The sequence below is a fragment of the Perognathus longimembris genome, chromosome 1, assembly GCF_023159225.1.
Source record: "Perognathus longimembris pacificus isolate PPM17 chromosome 1, ASM2315922v1, whole genome shotgun sequence".
Lineage (NCBI taxonomy): Eukaryota > Metazoa > Chordata > Mammalia > Rodentia > Heteromyidae > Perognathus > Perognathus longimembris.
In genome coordinates, this window is record NC_063161.1 from 47922589 (window position 1) to 47931843 (window position 9255).

The following is a 9255-nucleotide window of genomic DNA, read 5'->3' on the forward strand; positions in this document are numbered from 1 at the left end:
GGGCCCCGGTCGAGACAGACTCCGGAGACCAGACTCCAGGTACAGATCTAGTTTATTGCACAGTTTCAAAGCCTGTATAGGCAAATCGCCCAGTATATGATGTAATCAAGAGCCAATAGGTAACAGACACCTGTATTTAGGGACTCTTTTGAATAGGGACTTTCCAGGAGGTGTAGGCCTGGGGCAGAGCCAATTCATGCCTTAATGCCCATTGGGTTTGCCCCAGAGCATGTAGTGACTCTGCGGTTTGCAGCAGAGTTCCGGGCATCCGTGGCTCTACACAGATAGCTGCTAGCTCTCCTGGAGCGTTCCCCACAAATAATTGTTTTTATAACATTAAGTTATTTGTGAAAACTGTCACAATCTTAAAATCACGATTCCAGAAACGATTCCAGTCATGCCTAGAACAGAAAAGAGAGCCCAACGACCTCACAGGCTTTGCTATACCAAACAAATGGAAAGCAGATTGATTTTAGAAAAATCCCATACTTTTTCCCTCTGTGTATGCTTAGATTTCTTACACAAATAACAAAAACATTCATTTCAAGAATAAACTCCTTAGAAAAAGTCCAACAGTTGATAATCAGCTCGTAAGTTTTATGCATGTTTTTTCTACTTCAATCAATTTCTTACATCTATCAATTTCAAACACACTTAAGCAGGAAAGTCTTCTTAATGTGAACACATGAATTTCTTAAGTGTTCTGAGCTCTGCAAGGTTACATTTGTCCCATGCTGCTTTTGGTTTCCCATCTCTTCTTTGCTTTAAACCCCCATGCCAGTTTCTTCTTTCCAGCAGCGTGTTAATTTTCAGCTTCCTTTTTGGCTTCTACAAACTTGTGGCAGGCAATTAATTGCTTTGGCAATTTTTACACCAAGCTCTTGCGTGGCTAGCTGGTTGCTGAGTTTTTCAGCCTTCTCGACATCCTACTCCTCCACAGCCTGGTCTATCCTCTTTCCGAGACTTGATTTTTCAACCTTTTTCTTTTTCACAGGAGGTTCAAATCTATCACTGGCTCCAAAATTGTGAGTAAGCTCCTTCCACTGAGCTTTATTTGACGACTGTTCTCTATGAGATTCTTTTCCATTCTTCAACTTATCTTTTCTGGAGCGCTTTCTTTTTCTCCCTCTGAATCTTCAGGCTGAAGTTTTCTGTTCAGAATGTTTTTTATGCAATTATTGAAATGTATTCCACATATTTATGGGAATTATAGAAGGTCACTCCTTATATGCATTTGCCTGGACCCCAGGCTCAGTTTCTGGCCCATCTTCGGGGAACTCTGAGGTATCTGATTGCCAACTGGTCCCATCCTCCTTAACTGCTTATATGTTTAACTTGGACTCAGGTATGGCTTCATCTTCAGAATTAGACTCAATATCACTTTCATTTAGGCCAGGAGGCAGTAAGTATCCCACTCCACATCCTTTCTTCGACCAGCAAATGGCTGCCAGGCAGCCATCTTAGGACCCTGTCAATATCCTAAAGGAGTATATTTCTTTGTGGGCAATGTCACCCCTTCCCTCATGCTCTCCCACTTTTTTCCTCCCATCGTTCATTTTCATCATAGTGTCTATTAAACACTGCTGCTGATCTTTCCATCATTTGTCCAACCATTTCTTTGCCCCCCATAGTCCTCCCAAATACAATAAAAGAACAAACTGGACAAAAGGGGGGGGCGGGAAACAGGCATCATTGTCTCCCACTTGTAATCCTAGCTATTCAGGAGGATGAGATTTGAGGATGGCAGTTCAACGGCAGCCCAAACAAGAAAGTCCGTGAGACCCTCATGTCTAATACAAAATGTTTGGAAGTACATCTGTGACTCATGTAATGAGCACTAGAATTGAGCAAGAGAGTCTGAAGGACAATGCCCCAATAATGAGTGAAAAACATCAATCAATCAATAAGATAGGCACCAGTGGCTCACACCTGTAATCCTAGCTACTCACAAGGCTGTGATGTGAGGATTGCCATTAAAAGCCAGCCTTGCAGGAAAGTTCATGAGACTCTTATCTCCAATTAACCACCAGAAAATTGGAAGTGGCACTTGACTCAAGTGGTAGAGTGCTAGCCTTGAGTGAAGAGCTCAGGGACAGTTCCCAGACCAAGGATTCAAGCCCCATGACCAAAAAAAAAAAAAAAAAAAAAAAAAAAAAGAAAAAAGACAGAAAATGAAGAATAAAACATAAAAATAGCAACAAAGGAAAAAAATCCCTTTGTTTCCATTTCCTAGAGTTCATATCAGTAAATACTCTTTAGTCTCACTGTGTGTGAATGCCTAGATGCCTATATAATTTATCATGTTCCAGTATAATTTTTTTACATTGAGTGTGTTTGTAGATGAAAAGGCATATTGTGACTACCACAAATAAAGGAAAGCATGCAACCTGACATTCAATATGAGAATATTTCATCTTGCATATGACTCATTCAATTCTTTCTTCCTGTTTTGATCTTTGCTTTCTTGGCTTTTGAATATACTGTATTTTGACAGTGTGTATAGAAGGTAAAGTTTTATTGCTCTGCCCATTATTGGTTTTCTTTTATTGTTTCTGACATAGAATAATACTCAATAGGCATTTTCCAATGAATAAACTGGTTCAGTGAATGCAGAAAATTTTTATAAATCTTTATTCCCTTCTTACTCTTGGATTTTGCTTTTCCTATGGTGCCAGTTCTGTGCCTTGAACAGAGCTTGGATGATATCTCTGAGTTTCTTTTGCTCAAGGCTATTGCTCTAGCTCTTGAGCCACAGCTCTAATTTTGAGTTTTGGGTAATTTAGTAGAGATAAAATTCTATCAGAATTTCTGGTCTGACTAAGTCTAGAGTAGCTAGATTTCCAGGAAGGAGCCATTGGTGTATGCCTGGGTTTTGCATTTTAAAATGAGAATTGCTTGAATTCAGATAGGTGAGATTTTTTTTTTTTTACATAAGAGATAGAATCCATCTGCTTGAGGCCAGATGAACCTCTTCACATGTTCAAGATGGAAGTCACAATTTCAAAAATGCACAGCCTAGCCATGGAAGGCTCTGGAGATTGCTACTTAACCTTAAATATAGTATAAAATGTAATAAGATAGTAATTTTAGAAGGAGCAGTTCATATCATAGGGACTGGCCGTGAGATTCTCCAGCTTGACAGAAGTGATTACAACAATGAAGCTAAAAGTCCAGAGTAAGAAGTAGCTGGGAGAAAGCTGTGGGGCAGAACACATTAAATAAAAAAAAAAATCCTTGATTTGAAACCTGTGCCATCCAAATCAAGGATCAGAAGTAATGACTTTTTCAAATGACTTCTGGCTTTAATCTTGAATTACCTCTGTCCAGTATGCGCCAACTGCTCCAGGAATTAACTAGCCAGATACTTACCTGGAAATTCATGATTGGTTCACAAAACATACATAATGTCAGTTCTAGAGTCCTGGTGTCAGCACCTTGCCTTCTCCTGGTTCTGGAGTTTTCAGGTGTGCTACTGTAAATCAACTCAGCACCCTGAAGTTCTTGGTACTCCTTGTATTACTAGGGCTTTCTACCTTTCTGGTTTCTTCTGGTAAGTAAAAAATTTATCCAAGTGAAAGTTTGTGTGCAAATATGCTCTCTCTGAGACAGTGACTTCAGAGGTTTTCATGAAGCTTAACCTTCCTGACCTGATGTTCAGAACCTACTTCCATCTCCATTTCAATATTAATCTATAATGGCACTGGAGAGTATTTTCCTAATTCAATCAAATGTTTTCTGTATTGTGAACTTCAGAGAGTAATGCCAATTATTGTGAGTGCAAGGATTATTTTGATCTCTAAATAGTTGTAGGCAGTAGTTCCCATTTAAGTAGCAGTGGATAGAGTATATCTTAATGTCACTTCTTTCAACATTCTCTCCTAGCCTTCCCCTACCTATCCTTTGCCTTACTTTCTCAATTTTATAGAATATAGATTCAATTATTATCTGCATTTCCCCTCTCCTTTCACTTTATCCATGTCTTCTCCTATGTGGAAGCGAGATTTAGCTTATAAACTCATAAATGAATGTGTTGGATGGCATGCAAGTATGTACAATAAAAACCACTGAAATATGGTAGAGTCATGGGAGATATCAAAGAGTGCAATTCCTTACAATGCCAAAATCAAAGTTCAACAACTTAAAACACTAAGCAGCTAATATACAGAAGGGATGGGATGGTGCTAAGAGTAAAGAGTAGGCAAATGAAGAGGGGTAATAATGTTTAGAAAGGAATCAGTGGCTTATTTCAAGAAATATAGGAGGACTATGTAGTCTTGTCCAGGTGTCATTTGTCTTCAGTCTGACCCCACAGGACCACTGCTTTCTAAGAAGAGACATTCCCATTACTTGTCATAGTCTGTCTTCCCTCTCAATTTTTTTTCTTTTTTTGATCTTTTTTTTTAAGTTTTTATTATAAAACTGATGTACATAGAGGTTACAGTTTCATACGTTAGGCATTGGGTACATTTCTTGTACTGTTTGTTACCTTGTCCCTCATACCCCCTTCCCTCCCCCCCTTTCCCTTCCCCCCCCCCCCCCACGGAGGTGTTCAGTTCACTTACACCAAACAGTTTTGCAAGTATTGCTTTTGTAGTTGTTTCTCTTTTTTTACCCTGTGTCTCTCAAATTTGGTATTCCCTTTGAATTTCCTACTTCCAATACCAGTAAACACTGTTTCCAATATACTCAGATAAGATTACAGAGATAGTGTAGGTACAACCACAGGAAGGTGATACAAGAACATCATCAATAATAGAAGCTACAGATAAACATAGGACGTTGAAAGTAGTTACAACTGTGATATAACAATTGTTTCCACAACATGGAGTTCATTTCTCTTAGCATCTTCTTTTTTTGATCTTTCAAAGAATGAATCAACAGAGACAACATCTGACATAGCTATTGGAAACCTGTTCAGTCATTATTCTTCTTCTTCTTTCTAAGACTGTTTCTTTCCCAGCCTCATTCCTGTCAGCTTTCATATATATATTCCATTTTATGAAAGCTTCTAAGAAAAGTCTGGGGAAGATACATTTATGATGATGAAATTTCTTTTGAAACCAAATATCTCCTCTTTCCTTAGATCTTGTTATGAATTATAAAAGGAATCCTCTCACACAGAATTAAGAGATCTGTAGCTATTTTCCCTCCTTCCTTAGCCAAATTCTCAAAGCTATGAGGCTAGATATGAGGGGTCCAGCAATTTGTGTTTTTCTTTATTGTTTGTGCCACTCCTGGGGCTTGAACTCTGGACTTGAGTCTTCTCCCTGAGCTTTTGTCCTTATGCACTCAACCACTTGATCCACAGCTCCACTTCTGGTCCTAATGGTAGCTAATTTCAAATAAGACTCTCATGGACTTTCCTACCAGGGACTTTGACTCTTGGTCCCAGAACTCAGCAAATGGAGTAGCTAGAATTACAAGCATGAACCATCAGTGACCTGATTTAGAATATACTTGTTGTTGTTTAATATATATATGTACCTTTTCATAATTTTCAGGAACAAAAACGAGGCTTATGTTAAAAGTAAGACAACTGTCACTGAAAAAAATTAAAATGGAATAAATCTTCTAGATGCAGCCTAATGAGGAAGGTATTGGGCACAGGACAGGATACTGTGATCATGAAGACAGTGCGGTCTAATATGTGCTGCTACAAGTGGTACATAGATTTAATATGTGTGCAAATATGCTCTCTCTGAGACAGTGACTTTAGAGGTTTTCATAAACCTGAACCTTCCTGACCTGATGTTCAGAACCTACTTCCATCTCCATGTTCACTTTCATTCTCTCACTTGACAAATGAGGTTGTAGAGTGTGAGTTCCCTTATTGCTTCTGGGCAACAGTTTCCATGAAAGAAGAAATGAGGGGGAGTTGATATTTTTGCTCTGGAACAAAGAAGTAGTCTGTGTTCTCCATCAATGAAACTGAACAAGAAAGAAGGCTTCAATAATATATTTGTCTATCAATAAATGCAGTTGACAAAATGAATGGGGAATGATGGAAGTTTATAGAAATCATGAAGATGGAAGCCACTTAACAACAGGAATGTAGAGATAATTTTGGAACAAACTAATGTATGTGCAATAATGAGGGAAACACGTCTTTCAGATGACTTAGCTGCAGATGGCTCTACTTTAGAGGACTCTTCGAGGATAGCTGCATTCCCCAGTCACTTTTGATGTGTTCCAGAAACTAAAAGGTAAGTCTTTTTTAGTGACACTCTTTATATTTAGACCCTGTCTAATTTTCCAAACCTCAGTAAAACCTATGAGGAAGAGAGAGGTGCAGGAACAAACTATTATTTTCTTCCCACAATTCCCTAAATCTTTGAGTTCTGATTCAAGTTAAAAGATAATTTCAAAGGGGCCAAGAGGTTGAAGTTTCTGCCTTATCAATTTTAACTGCATAATGGTGGTACAGAAAGTTTATCCTGAGTAAAAATGATTGGAAAAACTAAGTATCTCCTTGTAGCATGCACACATTTCATTTTAAATTGAAAACACTATTATCTTTGGAATACTCAGAAATTACAAATGAACTGATAATCAGGCTTTGCATGGAGCCTGTCTTTTGAGATATTGAATTCAACTTTGGGACCATGAAGCTCCATCAGTGCTGACATCCATTGTCCAACGTCACATTCATCTCCTCTTTGCTCTCAAGTTGACTTCTTTAAAATTGGTAGCAAATTGTACTTGTTCATCTCCATGCAGACCCCAAGCTTCTGAGAATACAGTCTGCATCTTTATTATGAACCTCTACATTTTCAGACCTATTGTGGGGCTATTACAATGGCCATAGAGATAAATAGGGCAGTAAGAATGAAAACATTTTCATCTTGAAGACTTGTTCCTCAGGACTGGACCAGAACAACTTTTCATTTGCTTTGACTTGCTTTGCTGGACCTGTCCATGTCCTTTTGTATTCTACCAGTTTGAACCACAGCTCCACTCCTTGTTTACTTGTACTTAATAGGAGGCTTTCCTGACAAGAGTGACTTCAAATCAGAATCCTCAGATTTCAGCCTTCTGAGTATCTAGAATTGCAAGCATGAGCCACTGACACTCTCTTCTTGATTCTTTCTTCCTCTAAACACAGTGCACAACGATTGGTTCTTTAGATCAGTGTATTGCTCACTCGGAATGACATCACTGAATTTATTGCATGGAAGCCCTAATGTAAACAAGTCACAGCCCGATTGACTCAGGGTAGGCCTTCAAAATCACTGCTCTACATTGATTACCTAAAAGGTGAAGTAAGGTATGAAGGGCTGTAGGGTTCTACAACCCTTACACCTGGTGCCAAAACCCTTAGGGGCTTATGTCAGAAGTCATTGGATCGACTCTGCTTCCCTTTCCAAGGGCCAGGTCCCCTCCAGGCTGTTCCTCCTAGAGCCCAGATTGCCCAAGGAAGGAGGATATCCACCTCAGATCTCTCCCCTTCTCCACTGTTGGCTGTGCATTCACTACATAATCTCCTGTCTCCTGTTTATGTCTGATGAGAGAGTCTGTCTTCATCTGTTCACCTCTATCTGTTCTCTCTCTTTCTCTCTCTCTCTCTCTCTCCTCTCTCACTCACTTTCTGTCTCCTTCCCTCCTCTTGAGAACACCCACCTGCTATTAGTGTGTGACACTTGCTTTCTGTTACTCTGTGGGCTTTTTTTAAAATTTGCGTTTTATCTGCCTGTCTGTTTGCTTGCTCACTTACTCAATAAAGCTCTGTCAAGTTATCTTACCATCATGACTTGCCAAGAAATTCACCATTTTAGCCACATGGTGGGTTTTCATGAGACTCCAACACTTCTACCAAGCCCTCCCTTTCAACCTTCTGGTCTGCCATTTCAGACTTCCAATTCAAACTAATGTGCTTCTGTTAAATATTAAATTTTTAATTCTGAAATGATTTGCTTTTTTACTTCAATTATAACAATTACATCTGCTTCTTGTGACAAAAATTAGGGAATAGTCCTCTTGGCAATCAATTACATTGGAATGTGGGCATAACTTCTTGGTAAGGAGGAAAGTCAGTTTGGATTAGGAGAAAATCCTTGCAAATTTATCTGCCCAGGCAGCCTTGCTCTAGATAGATTAACAAACAGCAAAGGCTTTGAGAAGAGTCATTGGGCAGTTCTAACAAAAACAAGACTTAACTAGCTCCACAGGCCAGAAGAAAAAAAATGAGCAGTTTGAAATTCAAAGTGCAAAGAAGCTCATCAGATTTAGGTGCGAACAAATGTGTCTAAGGGTTATTACCTTACATTGATTGGTTGTATAATATTAAGATTAGCAAGTTTTACATACCTCAACCAATGTTCACTTAAGCATTTGTTTATGTCAAGGTCCTTCAAATGAGTTAAAAGGCTTAACTCAAATGCTACTTTTCCTGTCTAATATGGCTTTTCCATACCGAGCTGACTTTTTTATCTTAATTAGTACCCTAATGTGTTATATTCAGGCTGTTTCATCAGTTACTGTTTCAAAACTCTCATTGTGACCACTATTGAGTTTGTCATTATAGATTTGATCCTCTGAGCATTTCCAGTCTGATCCACAGAGGGATAAATAAGTCTTGCAAGTATTTATTGGTCAAAATTAATGTTTTTTCTTAGTGAGTTCCAGGAAAGCCCTGTTTAGAAATGATTTCCATTGATTTCCTTGTTTTTTTTTCAATTGGGAATTAAAAGGGTCTCTTTGCATCAACTCTTACCTGTTCTTTCAGAATCCCCCCTCAAAGTGGGATGCAATTAACTGACACATGCTATCCCAGCAATGTGCAAAAACACCAACTGGGACATCATCCCAGCAAGAACAAGAGAACCACCAGACAGAGCTTGTGCTGGCAATGGGGGTAACAGAATTGGGACAACGGTGCAGTAAGTTAAGAGGGGCTAGTGTCAGATTTTAAATGGAATCACTTTTGGCTTGCCCTTTCAAAATTCTCCATAGTAGAAGGTCAAAATAAAATGGTGAATAAGTATTCCTATCTAAGGTTTATACCTGGGCAGGAACTAATGTCTACTAACTGCTATTTCTGTTTATAGTAGGTCTCCCATCCACACTCTATATGCCAGACCTCTATCATCCAGTAAATGTACAAGGTCTCCCACCAGGCCATTAACCACTCAATTCCACCCTAAATTCTGACTAGTTATTCTTTACCAATCCACCATTCTCTCCCAAACAGTGTCACCAGAAGTGAATCAGTCAGAAATAGTCAGGGATATGATCCACCAATGACAGGACCACCAGAAA

At 38.9% G+C, this 9255-nt stretch overlaps 1 pseudogene; it reads right to left on the reverse strand.

Moving 5' to 3' along the window:
- Positions 1 to 718: 718 nt before the first annotated feature.
- LOC125348491 lies at positions 719 to 3381 on the reverse strand (annotated as a pseudogene).
- Between the last annotated feature and the right edge of the window lie 5874 nt (positions 3382 to 9255).